The 15,704-nt window shown below is 35.0% G+C and overlaps 1 protein-coding gene across 2 annotated transcripts in view; it reads left to right on the top strand.

Annotated features, from left to right (window-relative positions):
- Nucleotides 1-1,208: 1,208 nt before the first annotated feature.
- LOC138325662 (neuronal calcium sensor 2-like) overlaps nt 1,209-15,704 on the top strand; it is a 119,128-nt gene continuing 104,632 nt past the window's right edge. Inside the window, exons 1-2 of one of the 2 annotated variants that reach the window (XM_069271476.1) lie at nt 1,209-1,246; nt 1,385-1,473. The gene's annotated coding sequence lies outside the window, so the exon portion shown is untranslated. Of the gene's footprint in view, nt 1,247-1,320; nt 1,474-15,704 lie in introns of those variants that run through there. The other variant, XM_069271475.1, reaches the window with a different exon arrangement.

The following is a 15,704-nucleotide window of genomic DNA, read 5'->3' as shown; positions in this document are numbered from 1 at the left end:
ACAATATAGATATACCTTAGTCAGTATAGACAGGTGTCACAATATAGATATACCTTAGTCAGATATACCCTGGTCAGTATAGACAGGTGTCACAATATAGATATACCTTATAGTCAGTATAGACAGGTGTCACAATATAGATATACCTTTGTTAGTATAGACAGGTGTCACAATATAGATATACCTTAGTCAGTATAGGCAGGTGTCATATATAGACAGGTGTTAATGTAAACAGAGATACAACTTCAATAGTAATTTGTCACGTTAAAGACAGTTGTCACATTTGTGACTCTGATAGTTTAAAGAGAGATTCAAATTTGACAGGCCTTGGTATCATTATAAATGAGGAAGGACCATTGTCATTATAAACAGATTGTCATTATAAACAGGATGTCATTACACGGAGTGGGCTTATAAGTTGGTATAGAAAGGTGTTATTTCAGTATCCACAGATGAACCTGTCATAATGAACAATTTAGGAATGGAGGCTGGTCTCTTTTCACACATGGTAGCATAACAGTAATAAAGCTTACATGTTCTTTATAGATAGATAACCTTGTAAAATGGATGTGCTTATATACAGAGATAGGGGTCTTATTACTTGGCATTTTCAATCAACACCAAAATAATCTGAAACAGTATATATCCATTTATTTGTTTAATCTTGTAATCAATTTACTAATGATGCAGTATACCTTTATTAAAAACCATTGTTCACAACTTCAATAGAAAAAGACTCAATAATGCCGACATGCTTTACATACCATTGTAGTATTATTGAATAGGGTCACAAGGGCATTAATTTGATGTGTTTATCTCCCTTGGGAGTCTTTAGTGTCCCTTTGGTTTCCTGTAATAAAGGGGAATTAAGGAGTATTGTTTGAGACTGGCCCAGCCACTAGTAGGTCTGCTAAACCAGTGTTTTTACAGTAGTGATTACAGCTACACAGACAATTAATTATGTAATGGTAGCTTTTCAAGTGATGGAATGTTGTTATGACCTGAGGGGCTCAACTTTAAATATAGAGTGACAGCCCTGTTAGCACTCTACTGTTCACCCTATACACATGTTTAGACTGTCCCAGATCAGCAGTGTAGACTGTCCCATTGCCAGTGTTTTGGGGAGGTCAGCTCTAGGTGACAAGCTGTATAGTAAGCACAGGTTTGTAACAGTTGAAAGTTTTTTCTGTCTATTTAGTTGGACCTGGGGCTTTTGACTGTATCAGCTCCATATTGCCATTGGCTAGTAGGTATAATGTCATAGTTTGTATTTACCTTGTTTTCAAAGCAGGCATCACACTGTTCCTGTATCATTCACATCTCACAGCAAGTCTTCCCAAGAGGCGAATACCTCTCTTACATTGATCTTTTCTCTTTACCACAGTTGGATGAGCCAGCTAACCCTTCTGTCTATACACAAACTAGTGAAGAACAGCAGATATTTTAGGATTCTGTGATTTCACTTGAGTATTGGTAAGTACTGTTATTTACAATAGTATATATTTGTGTATCCATTTATTGATTAGTAATGAGCTAATTAATTACCATGTCATGCCTATAATCTCCCTACATTTACTGGAATACTATACCACTGGGTAAATCACCAACAGTATTATATAATGTGTATATTAATACTTCATTATTTATATCCTCAGAAGCTTCTCCTCTTTTTGTAAATAATTATGAATATGATTTCAATGTATACTATATAACTACTAAGTGTTACTGAATATAGGTTTAAAAGCAAGATGCTGATTCATAGTCATAAGAAGCCATTGGTCAGACTGAACTGACATGTGGTAATGATCAGCATATATTATACTAGCTATCACACACCTATCAGGGATACTGCACAAACTATCACACACCAATCAGGGATACTGCACAAACTATCACACACCTATCAGGGATACATCACAAACTCAAACACCTATCAGGGATACAGCAATGTATACTGTCACACACCTATCAGGGATACAGCACAAACTTTCACACTCCTATCCAGGATATAGCACATACTGTCACACACCTATCAGGGATATAGCACATATTGTCACACACCTATCAGGTTTGCAGCACAAACTATATGAATCACATACCTATCAGGAATACAACACAAACTGTCACACACATATCAGGTATACAGCACAATTAAACTCAATCAGCTATCAGGGATACAGCACATACTGTCAAACACCTACCCGGGATCGAGCACAAATTATCACTCATATATCAGGTATATACAGCACAAACTCAAACACCTATCAGGGATACAGCACAAACTTTCACACACCTATCAGGGATATAGCACATACTGTCACACACCTTTCAGAAATTCAACACAAACTGTCACACACCTTCAGGGATACAACAGAAATTAAAGGGTACACAGCTATCATTAATATATAAGGTTACAGCACAAATTACATGTATCACACACATATCAGGAATACAACACAAACTGTCACACACCTTTAGGGATACAACACAAATCAAGGGGCACATGCACACTTATCAGTAATATATAGGAATACAGCACAAGCTGTCACACACCTATCAGGAATACAGCATACACTATCATACACCTTCCATGGATACAGCACAAACTAAGGGGCACACAGCTGTCATTATATATAGGGTACAGCACAAAATATCACAGATACAGCAAATGCTGACAAACAAATGTCATAGGGGCATGATTGTATATGACAATGTTTGAACTACACTTACATGCTTGGAGAAAACATCTGATTGTATATGACAATGTTTGAATTACACTTACATACTTGGAGCAAACATCCTATAATTATGATTTGCATATTATATGTAGTGTAAGACATAAGGGAGGTGGTCATTATAGAGGTGATTATTAGGGCAGCTACTTTTACTCTCTAACTTTAGAAAACTAACACCTAATTAATGTCTACAAAGCTATGAAGAGGAGGTTGTGGATGGCTGAACGACTGTAGATTAAGGAGGTCAAATATTGACTTGTTCATCAAATGAATAGAAATCCATTGGTAATTAAGTAAATAAGGTCATTAATCAAATCAATTATTTGGAGTATAATGACAATTGGCTTTGATGTAGAACACATGGACAAGTTTAAATATCTACTTATTTATTCTGTAACTATCAGTATAGGCACTACTAAATGTCAATGAACCACATCTCTTTTGGTGATGGTAGTCAATCAAGCGTGTAAATGTCTGTATTGACAAAGGTTAACTTATCTGAAACATTGGTACAGTCCATGAATATACTCTATAGAATTAAATCTATGTAAATATACACACAGTCAGGGCTAGCTCTGGGTCAAAAAATGGATTCGCCAATTGAAATTTGCAGGTCGCGTGTCGATCTACCTGGGTATTCTTCACGTGGACAATTTTTTATATCTTTTATATTGATTAAAAGAGGGGGAAACAATGCCAATTAAACATGTATTTAAATCTTAATACCTTTATATTTTATATATATTTTATTGAAATATAATATTTTATTGAAATATATATAAAAAAAAATACTGGACTTAATTGAATGGAAATATTTACTTAATTTTCATCACAACAGAAGTACTAAAGTTAAAAAAAAAAACTGTGTCAAACCTGTTACAGTATCAGTTGAAATAATAAAAAATAGATCTAATTTGAGAGAGAGAAAAAGTGAAAATTTCTTTGAAATTTAATTGATTAAAATGTATTCATATCTACCATTAATATTTTTTCATAATGTATTTTTATTTTCAAAAATGTACACAAAAAATATGGAAAAAATTCCCTTCCTATTTTTTTTTAAACGTGATTTTTAATGAATTCCTGAAGTTGTACCGATCTGGCCGACTATTACAATTATCCAAAATGGCGGCCATTACGATTGCAAACTTTGTGACTTGGGGGACAGTTAGGCCTATTAAACATTAAAAACGTGAGTAAATCATTTACAGTTGTAAGCTGTGTTTGTTTTTGATGTAATGCTCATTAGATGTAATCACAAAATGTATTGAAAGGCCAGGTAATTGTTTTCTAATGGTGGCCAATCGGCCGATCAACTTCAGCTGTAATACACACGTGTGACACTACCAAGCCCGGGTGGAAACAGCCCCAGGCAGTTAATAAGGATCTGGGTGGCGGTCAGGGAGTGTTCACACCTCTTTTGTTTACCTAATTATCAAGCAGTGCCCTATTGTCTGGTGTATGGCTAGAATTGGCGAATTTCACGGTATGGAAACGTCTGTAGTGGGAGGAAAACTTTGGGTTCATGAAAAATTCTTCTTTCGCCAATGCTGTTTTTAAATCGCCAAATGCATTTCAAATTCGCCATTGGCGCCTATGGCGACTGACAGCGCGAGCCCTGACACTGATGTATTGAGGGTCGCCAATCAATTGTCATTACATCAACCTTTAATTAACCTTTCATCATTTCATTTCATTTGATGGAGAAAAAAAAAACAATAAAACTAAAAGCTTGAGTCTGACTAACGATCACCTGGAGGGCGGTAGAAAAAAATGTTATTAAAATCTTGACAATTGAACACGATACATTTTATTCTCCAATGGTTGTGTATATGTTGGTATTTTTATCTGCATTAACCAGGAGATATATAGTCACAGAATGTAAATATATATTTTAATTTCTCATTTAATTGCGGTATATTTTTGCTATTGACCGGTCGAAAGCCTCATTTGTCAACAATAATGTGTAAGTTATTTACTTAAATCCTCTGAAAAATTGAGTTATCTCCCCTTATGATTTTAATAAAGAATGACATCTACTAAAAGTAATTTTCATCATACTTATCATATTTAGATAATAAGTTGTCTCCCATATTTTGTAGTATTTCCCAATTAGCATTTAGATGATAAGAAGCTAAACACTAGAGTTGTCTCCCATGTTTTTTTCAAGTGAAAGATATAAAATACACTGATATTCGTTGTCTCCATTGAAATAAGAAGTGGCGACTTTAAAAAAAACATTAAAATATATATTCCATTAAATTTTATCTCCTACTTGATGAACAGCTGATATGTCATGTGACTTCGCAATTATTTTTTATTTCGCACATTTTATTTTATAATTATAAGTACAAAGTATTTCAGCTGGTCTCTAGTGTGTATTGAAATTAGACACATGTAATAATTTATCTCAAATGTTTATATTATTAATACTGAAACAGTACCCAATCTGTAATTTTGTTATTCAATTCCCTAGTTGAAACATATGGATTTGAAATGTATGATTTCAGTTATATAAACAATAGATAACTGATCACACTATTCTGATATAACCAGCATTGTTTTTCCAGCCCTTGGAAAAGAGATATTGGATCAGTTCTTATACTTGAAAATTTCTGTTTGAGTTAGCTGACAACTAGGACCGACTGAATATAAGTTGTTGGACACCATTTTACAAAAGAATGATTGAATTGAAAAATGAACACCTCTTTCCCTGGGTGTGACAGTTTGGTGGAGCTTGGTTGGAACACGACTGTCTGATCAATGCTGTAGGTAATCTATATATCATTGATTGATTGGTGCCGGCCAGCAGGAAGCTTTGGTACTCAGGGGAATAGACAGGATATTACATGTTCATATCTCCCCCAGGACTGTCTATAACCCACTCAAGTGACAATTTGAAATTAGAATGTACAATTTGAGAATATTACATTGAACATTTCCTGTATAGAAGTGGACAGAGAGATGGTTTAGGCACTTCCTTATGGGCTCTCAGTCAGATTGTCTCCCTTGATTCCGTCTGGTTAAAGATTGAATAAAGTGGCAAATTTGTTGCTAAAAGTATGTTAATCTATGAATGATTGAGAAATCATTTTGATGAACCTTCTGGGGATTCTAACATTATAATCAATGAATGGTGGGACTAAATTTTCCGAAACACCATTATTTTACTATTTCAAAGCATCTGAATTAGAAACTAAAGGTTTTACATAGAAATGTTTACAAAATATTTACTATTAAAACTAGTTCAGAGTGTATAAATACAAATAAGGAAATATTCTTATAGTACTGTACCTGAAAAAAAATATGAAAGCTATGCATAGAAAAATTGTATGATGTAATATATTTGTAAGTCTTAAGATGCATACACATGACAAGGTTTACGTTACGCTCTATTTGGTACTTACCATTCGTACCATGCCCAAGACATAAACATCACCTGCCATATTACATGTATAGTGAACTGAAATATATCACACATAAAAACTTGTCATCATACAAAACTGCTGCAGATTTCAGCTACATTGCTAGTAATAAGATGATGAAATCAATGTTATATTGATACTGATAAAGTCAAGGTCATTGCTAATAAGTCAAGGTCACTGGTAATGCCAAGTTTGCTATGAATTTCAAGGTCATTGCTAAAGTGGAAGGTCAATTACTACCAAGTTGTTAGTTGTAAGTTATATTTAAAGAAATGAAGTCAAAGTCATTGTCCGCTGTATATTAAAGTAAAGGTCAAAGTCAAAGTGAAATATTTTGTTACTGCAAGGTCAAGGTCATACTGAAGTCAAGGTCAAGTTCATTGCTGGAGTGAAGGCTACACAGAATCTACTACTGTTAAGACAAGTTCTGGTGTTCTGTTTGCAAAATCTGTCATTGCTACTTAAAAATGTTTTTGATAGGAAAACTTGTATTCGGATCACTGCATTTAGTAGGAAATGATAGTGTACATGTATATGAATTGATTATCTGTAAATACATGCAGGAAGTGATGTGGTATTTTGAACTTTTTTTAGTCTGCAACATTGCACTACCTTTGGCTATCAGTATAAATGTGTGAAATGACAGCTGTGCATGATATAATTCTGAATTAGTCAGGGATGTGTAGGAAATATTTGATTGAATCAGACGGATAATATTCATGAAGGTGCTTTATTATACCCCAATGTATAGCTGTGAACCACTATGTGTGGAAAGTATAATTAAAACTGACACATTCATGTCTGACCGATACAAACCAGACCAAAGCCGATGAAATGATTCTACTTTTTTCTTTTTGGTCAAAATCCATACTAGAACAGATTTTTGTCATCCTAAACATAAATTTTGTGAGACTTGGCAGCGTTTCTAGTCCTAACACATAGCATAACTTTTAACTTCAAGACTTAACAAGTATACAGTTAAGCCGGGAGACTATGAATTACTAAATAATTCATAGCTATCAGATACTTATGGACGGAGGAGCACACTTAATGTCTAAATATAGGCAAGCGATTCCCGAGCGATGGAGACATTTACGTAAATCACGGACACAAAACAGATAGTAGGTTCTAGGATCTGCATCAAACATATAATCATCAACTCTGGAGAGGGAAGATCGGAGGCACTTTATCCCAGGGTACTTTGGGTGAGGAGGAGGACCTTTAGAGAAATCAGACACCATTAAACACTAGTAATTCCCATAGGACAGGCCATCAACTACTCGCGACTTTAAAGGTTCCCATCAGCTTGATAACCGATTCGGCTATTGGGGCCAAAGTTATCATAGAAAACTCATACTACATATCACATGTTTGCTGAAATAAAGTTTCTTGACTGCATTTGTTTTAATGGATCATTATTTGTTTGCTGTAAGCATTGTTTAATTGGTCGGTAATTGTTAGCTGAAAGTATCGTTTTAATTGATTGGTATTTGCTTGCTGTCAGCATTGTTTTAATTGATCAGTATTTGCCTGCTGAAAGCATCATTTAAATTGGTCAGTATTTGCTTGCTGAAAGCATCGTTTTAGTTGGTCGGTATTTGCTTGCTGAAAGCATCGTTTTAGTTTGTCAGTATTTGCTTGCTGCAAGCATTGTCTAAATTGGTCATTATTTGCTTGCTGAAAGAATTGTTTTAATTGGTCGGTAATTGCTTCCTCTAAGAATTGTTTTGATTGGTTAACAATCAATTCTTGTAGTATTGTTTTAATGGATCAGTAATTAATGACTGGAAGTATAATTTAATGGCCCACGAATAGGCTGCTGCAAGCATTGTCTTAATTGGTCAGTATTTGCTTGTTGTAAGCATTGTTTTATTTGATCAATAATTCATTGGCTGTGAACACAGTTTTGATTAGTCCGTAATTAATTGTTGTAAAATCTATTAATTGTTATGGTGTGGGTATCTGTGATAATGAAATTCATTTTCTTCTTGCTACTGTGTTCAGGTACATGAAAGGTTTATTTGTATTATAGGAACTCATTGCTAGGAAATTAGAAACATAATAAAAACCAATAGAATTAGAAATGGAACTTTTCTATCTTAATCTCCTGGAAAGCTATGCTTGTGAATTAGAAAGGACAAAAATGTCTCATGTGAAAATTTAATAGGAAATTCAATTTTGTGAAAACTTGAATTAAGGGGTTTAACAGAGCTTGGTTGGTATCTCCGTACGAGAAGCATTGTAACTGTGTGCTGTTTTATTGTGCTGCAAAGCCCCAACACAAAACTACAATTAGTTGTGACACGCAACGTAACAGAGGTTCTGTGTGACTAGGAGACAGTGTAGGCCTCACGGTCGATAACGCAACACCATACTCATACACATGAATAAAATAATTTCAAAAAGAAATGTAAAATGAAACAAGATCCCAAAATACTCTTTCTCAGAGAATCGCAAACGGAATCAGGTGACCTTGATCTGAATGGAACAGACAGCAAAGGAATTGTGGGAAATCTCCATTTGTTAAATTTTCAAAGAAAGGCAAATGTTAACAGAGAATTCATAAGTTAAGTCTGTTCTGTTCTAAATGTGGTATTTAGACATGCAGTGTCATATAGAAGTCTGTGTCTTTGAAAGTCTGTGGTGCTATCTAAAAGTTTGGTGCTATTTGAAAGTCTGTGGTGCTATCTAAAAGTTTGGTATTATTTGAAAGTCTGCGGTGCTATCTAAAAGTTTGGTATTATTTGAAAGTCTGCGGTGCTATGTAAAAGATTTTGTTGCTATTTGAAATTCTGTGGTGCTATGTAAAAGTTTTTGTTTCTATTTGAAAGTCTGTATTGCTATGTAAAAGTTTTTGTTTCTATTTGAAATTCTGCAGTGATATGTAAAAGATTTTGCTTCTATTTGAAATTCTGAGGTGCTATGTAAAAGATTTTGCTTCTATTTGAAATTCTGAGGTGCTGTGTAAAAGATTTTGTTTCTATTTGAATTTCTGCGGTGCTATGTAAAAGATTTTGTTGCTATTTGAAATTCTGCAGGGCCATGTAAAAGATTTTGTTGCTATTTGAAATTCTGTGGTGCTATGTAAAAGATTTTGCTTCTATTTGAAATTCTGAGGTGCTATGTAAAAGTTTTTGCTTCTATTTGAAATTCTGTGGTACTATGTAAAAGATTTTGTTGCTATTTGAATGTCTGTGGTACTATGTAAAAGATTTTGTTGCTATTTGAAAGTCTGCAGTGCTATGTAAAAGATTTTGTTGCTATTTAAAGGTAAAATGTGGCAGTCATGCAATGTTCATATATGTATAATTTTAATCATGTGTATTTGAAATTATGTGGTGCTGTCAGCAAGAAGGTGCATTGTGAAAGTCAGAAATGAAAACAAATAAAATGACATATTTTTACTGTTTCTCTAACAACAACTTAATCTTTTATTGTCAGAATTTGATACAGATCCAATTTTATTTAATTATTATGACATACATATTTTTAGGTCATCTGACCCGAAGGGTCAGGATGACCTATTGTCATCATGCACCGTCCGTCGTCGTGCCGCCATCCGCCGTGCGCCGTGCGTGAACTTTTCATTCAAACAACTCCTTCTCAATAACCGAAAGGCCCAGGGTACTGATATTTGGCCTGTAGCATGCTGGGACAAAGGGCTATCAAGTTTGTTCAAATGAATGACCTTGACCTTCATTCAAGGTCACAGGGGTCAAAAAGGCAAAAATCTATAAACGACTTCTTCTCAAGACCCAGAAGGCCCAGGGTACTGATATTTGGCCTGTAGCATGCTGGGATAAAGGGCTACTAAGCTTGTTCAAATAAATGACCTTGACCTTCATTCAAGGTCACAGGGGTCAAATAGGCTAAAAATCCTTTAAACAACTTCTTGTGAATGACTAAGAGGCCTAGAGACCTGATATTGGGCCCGTAACATGCTTGGATGAAGGGCTATCAAGTTTGTTCAAATGAATGACCTTGATCTTCATTCAAGGTCATAGGGGTCAAAAAGGCTAAAATCTTTAAACAACTTCTTTTCAAGGACCAAAAGGCCCAGGATACTCATATTGGGCATGTAATATGCTGGGATAAAGGGCTACCAAGTTTGTTAAAAGAAATGACCTTGACCTTCATTCAAGGTCACAGGGTCAAATAGGCTAAAAATCCTTTAAACAACTTCTTGTGAATAACTAAGAGGCCTAGAGACCTGATATTGTGTCTGTGACATGCTAGGATGAAGGGCTATTAAGTTTGTTCAAGTGAATGACTTTGATCTTCATTCAAGGTCACAGGGGTCAAAAAGGCTAAAATCTTTAAACAACTTCTCAAGAACCAGTAGGCCCAGGGTACTGATATTGGGCATGTAGCATGCTGGGATGAAGAGCTACCAAGTTTTCTCAAATAAGTGACCTTGACCTTCATTCAAGGTCACAGAGGTCAAATAGGCTTAAATCTTTAAACGACTTCTTCTCAAGAACCAAAAGGCCCATGATGCTCATATTGGGCTTGCAGCATGTTTGGATAAAGGGCTACCAAGTTTGATAAGATGAATGACCTTGACCTTCATTCAAGGTCACAGGGGTCAAATTGGCTAAAATATTTTAAACGACATCTTTAGAATAAGAAGGAGGTCTAAAGACCTGATATTGGGCCTTTGACATGCTGGGATGAAGGGCTATCAAGTTTGTTAAAATGAATGACCTTGATCTTCATTGAAGGTCACAGGGGTCAAATAGGCTTAAATCTTTAAACAATTTCTTCTCAAGAACCAAAAGGCCCTGGATACTCATATTGGGCCTGCAGCACGCTGGGATGAAGGGCTACCAAGTTTGTTCAAATGAATGACCTTGACCTTCATTCAAGGTCACAGGGGTCAAAAAAGTTATAATCTTTAAACGACTTCTTGAGAATAACTAGGAGGCATAGAGACCTGATATTGGGCCTGTGACATGCTGGGATGAAGAGCTACCAAGTTTGTTCAAATGAATGACCTTGATCTTCATTCAAGGTCACAGAGGTCAAATATGTTAAAATCTTTAAACGACAAAAGATGTAGTCAGATGACCGTTAAGGCCCATGGGCCTCTTGTTTTTAAAATATTCATGATCTGAAGAAAATTCATATCCGAATGAGTTTCCAGGACTCCAACCTGGTTCAATGCAATGTTTCAAACAATGGAAGTACCAAAAACTCAGAATATTCATGCAAGATCAACAGAAATGAATACATCAATTTGTAACAGAAAACCAAAAATTAATTACAAAATGTGTTTTAAAAAGTTTAACTCCACTATAACTTAATTGGTTATATATATTAGACTATTTACATGTCTTGGATATTTCACTATATATTTGCTATGACTGCATTATAAATTACCTCTTACCAATTTGTAGTGAATGTTCAGTGAACCTGTATGCGGTAATGGCTGTAGTGCCATTTGAAATCTATGCAGTCATATCATGTCGGATTTAGTTCCTTGGAAAAATTCTGGTGTTCTGATAGAATGTGGATTTTCGTGAATATATGTAATGATGCTATTTGAAAATCAGAGTTGCTTTGCAAAATTAAGTTTTGTGAAAATCTGTGCTATGATTTTGTTGCTTAAAATGTCTTTGATATTTGTTTTCAATTTGTCTTTTAGCATTCAGTTATAAATCTGGTTGTTGAAATCCTGTTATGTGCTCTGACAATAATGTGGAAATGTTGTTTCTTTTTTAAAATAAAACCTGATTTGTCATTTAAACTATTTGCATGTGCTGCTAGTACTTTGGTATGTGGTTTACATGCTGGTATGGATGTAAGCCTGGTATTTATGTGTTCTGAGATTTGAAACTATTTAATGTACTGCTAGCAAGTAAATTTACAATGAGACCATACATTTGAATGCAATCCATTAGCTATAGCTCTGATGCTTTCTGATTTGTACAAGAAAAAAAAACGTAATTTCAGAAATGGAATGTTTGGAAATTGGTGATGAAATCTCAATGTTTTCCCATAGCAATGCAACGAGGATTGCGATAATCTGATGGAAAACCATGTTCACGTACCAGTGAACACGTATGTTTGTGAAAGTATTTCTGGTTAGTGTAGTCAGGTCTATTCCAGTGAATTGTTCTGGCTGACATACTATTGCTCAATCACATTAAGTGTACAGTATGGAGAGAGGAAGACGTGACGGCAGAAGTATGTGTTCACAAACTTGGTGACCGATCTGTACCCAATGTTGTAGCATCTCGCGATCTCTAGACTCAGAGATGCAAATTAAAGTATCTTTATGGCATTTTGTAGTAATATATCGCACAAACTGACAGCCATAAAAGTAGTTTAATGTATTTATAAACATTGTCATAGACATTTCAAATCAGGCCTTATAGAATAAAATTATCAGTCAGCATTTAAGTTTTAAATTCCAAACAATTGTTAATCAAAACGTTTTAGTGATTTAGCATTGCCTCTTGTTGGGAGCGTTTCATGTGTGATGTGCGAGATATTATCGACTGATCTTCTGAAATGTTGACTTTCCGTGTCTTTACACAATAAATTGTTAATTGTTTTTAAGATCAATTCTCCAAGAACGTCCTGTTTAGATCTGAGCTACAGATTACGATATGTAACACTGACTGCAAATCTCATTCTAGTTAGTTTAAAAACTGGGATTCCAGCAAAATGGTTGGCGACAGAGACAGTGTGATACATCATTGGAAAGGCTATCATCTAAAAACGTTACGAAGGAAGTCATTAGGAAAGTGAATGTGTTGTAAGCTGTATGTAGCTGGGTTGGGAGGAATGATCTGAACAAGATATTAGAAGCAGAGGAACATGCAGTAGTAATTGCCATTCATTTACTGTACACGTACTTTATCAAAAGATTAACTCTTAAAACGGATCACCTTCATGTGTAAAGTTGATATTCTCACTCAACGAAGACAGAATTATGGAAATCCATGATATTATGTATGGAAGTGTTTTTAGTCACAGACAAATAAAGTGTGAGCTGTGATTCGTTTATTTCTGAACGGTTGAGAAAATTTTAACACTTAAGAAATACAATAAAATTCAACGATTTGTTCTAAAATGACAAGTATGAATTTAAGTTAAAATTGACAAATTGATTTAAAGTCATGTTAGAAGTACTAGATAATAGCTAAAACAACATGACAACCAATTGCGTTTAATCATTCTTAAACCTTAATAAGTTGACTTTTGATAACTTTCCTTAAACCTTAATAAGTTGACTTTTGATAACTTTCCTTAAACCTTAATAAGTTGACTTTTGATAACTTTCCTTAAACCTTAATAAGTTAACTTTTGATAACTTTCACCCTGAAATATTCTAGCATATATATACTAGTAGAATATACACTACCACATGGAGACACATGACAACCTCCTGTTACTAAAACCATATAGACACTTAGGACTCAGGGTCAGAGGACATGCCAGGACTCAGCGTCAGAGGACATGCCAGGACTCAGGGTCAGAGGGCATGCCAGGACTCAGGGTCAGAGGACATGCCAAAACAATAGATAAAGAGGCACTAGCTTACATGTGCGTGACTGGTAATTGTGTTATGATAGAGTTATGGCCCTTGACGGCTCTTGTTAATTGTATCTCGTCTGGCTCGGCCATGTACCAGTGACTGGTCAAGCCAGGATATTGAATGTCCATCAGGAAATACAGGTCAGTGCTATTCTGTGGTCTGAGAGTGACCGAAGAAGGCCAACACTGCATGGTCAGTAGACTGGTTCATTTCAAGTCAAACTTCAACAAAAAAGGGGAAAAAAATCAAAATAAGATATGAAAAGATGTTCTAATAACTAATCAGGGTCATGATGGGGAATGATTAAGGTTTTCCAATAGTCTATCATAAGCCCTTAACCCCAAGGTCATGAGTTCGAAACCAATGTTCAGGGCTTTGAAATTCATGCTTGGCAGTTGTTATGTTGGTACTGACTGTTGGTTGGTGGTTTTCTCTCAGGGTACTCTAACTTGCATCCTTAATTGCTAAAGTAAACTAAAACAAATATTAGAGTAATATCCTTTCAACAGTCAGGGTCATTTTATAAAAGTCCCAAGTTTTAGATGTGGAAAAAGCTAGAGCTGTGACCCAAAAAAACTCCTGCAGTACCTGGAAACTGCCCCACAGGGATTCAAACTAGTGACCGTGGGGAGCAGGGCTTGTGGTTATATGTTGATCAAGACATCTCAACCACTGGTCCAGTAAGCTTTGTAGGAACCCACCTGTTTTATTGTTCAGATATAAGAGTAAATTAATTGGTAACTAAAACGGGTATAATATCCCTACCATGCTATACATGTACCTATGTGCCACCTGACACAGTCTCCACCTGAGTACCTTATTTTGTAGGTCTGATATATAAAACCATTAAAGCAGCTGTATTGTCCTACTTCAACAAAATCAACAACAATTACATTTTCTTCCCCAGGGATTTTACGTTATACAAAGGTTATTGTATGTAGATACCCCAGTGATACTATAAAAAGATACATTCCATGTATGGATGGCCAGACACATGAGGGTAAAGCTATTTAAAGATAGGTAATATGGCCAATTGAAGTCTTAATCACATTTGGATTTCTAGGTTTGAAAACATCCATACCACACAACATGTCAACATATGTCACATTTCTAGGGGAGAGTCAGTTTAATTTCTCATTACATTCGCCAGATCAGATCTTCACCAGACAATACCTTAAAGGCCATGGGAATCTTCTTAACTTCTATATAATGTATGGACTTTGGACGTCACGTTTTAGCTTTAACCTTGAATCCAGTTGTTACATTTTACAATTAGGACCAACATTTTATCAAATAAATAGTCAGATGACTGTTAATGCCTGCATAGGCTTATTTTATAATTTAGTGACTTTTGGTCATCACATTTTAGCCTTGAAACCAGTTTTTTGTATTTTACAAGTAAGGACTGTTATTTTATTGAATAAATAGTCAGATGAATGTTTGTAAGACATATATAGGCCTCTTGTATAATTGAGGGACTTTTGGGCATCACATTTTAGCCTTAATTGTTTTCGTATTTTACATGTAAGGACTGACATTTTATCGAATAGATAGTCAGATGAATGTTTATAAGACATATATAGGTCTAGTATAATTTAGTGACTTTCAATGTCAAATTTTAGTCTTGAAACCAATTTTCGCATATTACAATTAGAACTGACATTTTATCGAATACAGGATCCAACTCCCAAGTCTATAAGCTCTATAACATCCTTTCCTTATATAGTTAACGTTGAGTGCTAATTACTGCTATCTTTCCCTACATAAGCACACAAGCAATAATCAACAGTATTTATACTATTTATATCGTCTGACTTAAATGGGTTTTTTATCAGATTGTACCATTAATATAAAGACTACAGAGTTAGAGCACCATAAAACAGAGGAGAAATTCACCATGCTGGTTACAACATACATCAAGGGCAGACAACCCATTTGCTGATTATCGAGTCCTGCCCTGTGTAATTAGTGTAACCCAAGTCACTAGATCCATCACTTTAT

This window comes from Argopecten irradians, chromosome 6, assembly GCF_041381155.1.
Source record: "Argopecten irradians isolate NY chromosome 6, Ai_NY, whole genome shotgun sequence".
NCBI classification, from domain to species: Eukaryota; Metazoa; Mollusca; class Bivalvia; order Pectinida; family Pectinidae; genus Argopecten; species Argopecten irradians.
The sequence above is the reverse complement of the archived record's forward strand: the minus strand, read 5'-3'. Positions and strand labels throughout refer to the sequence as shown.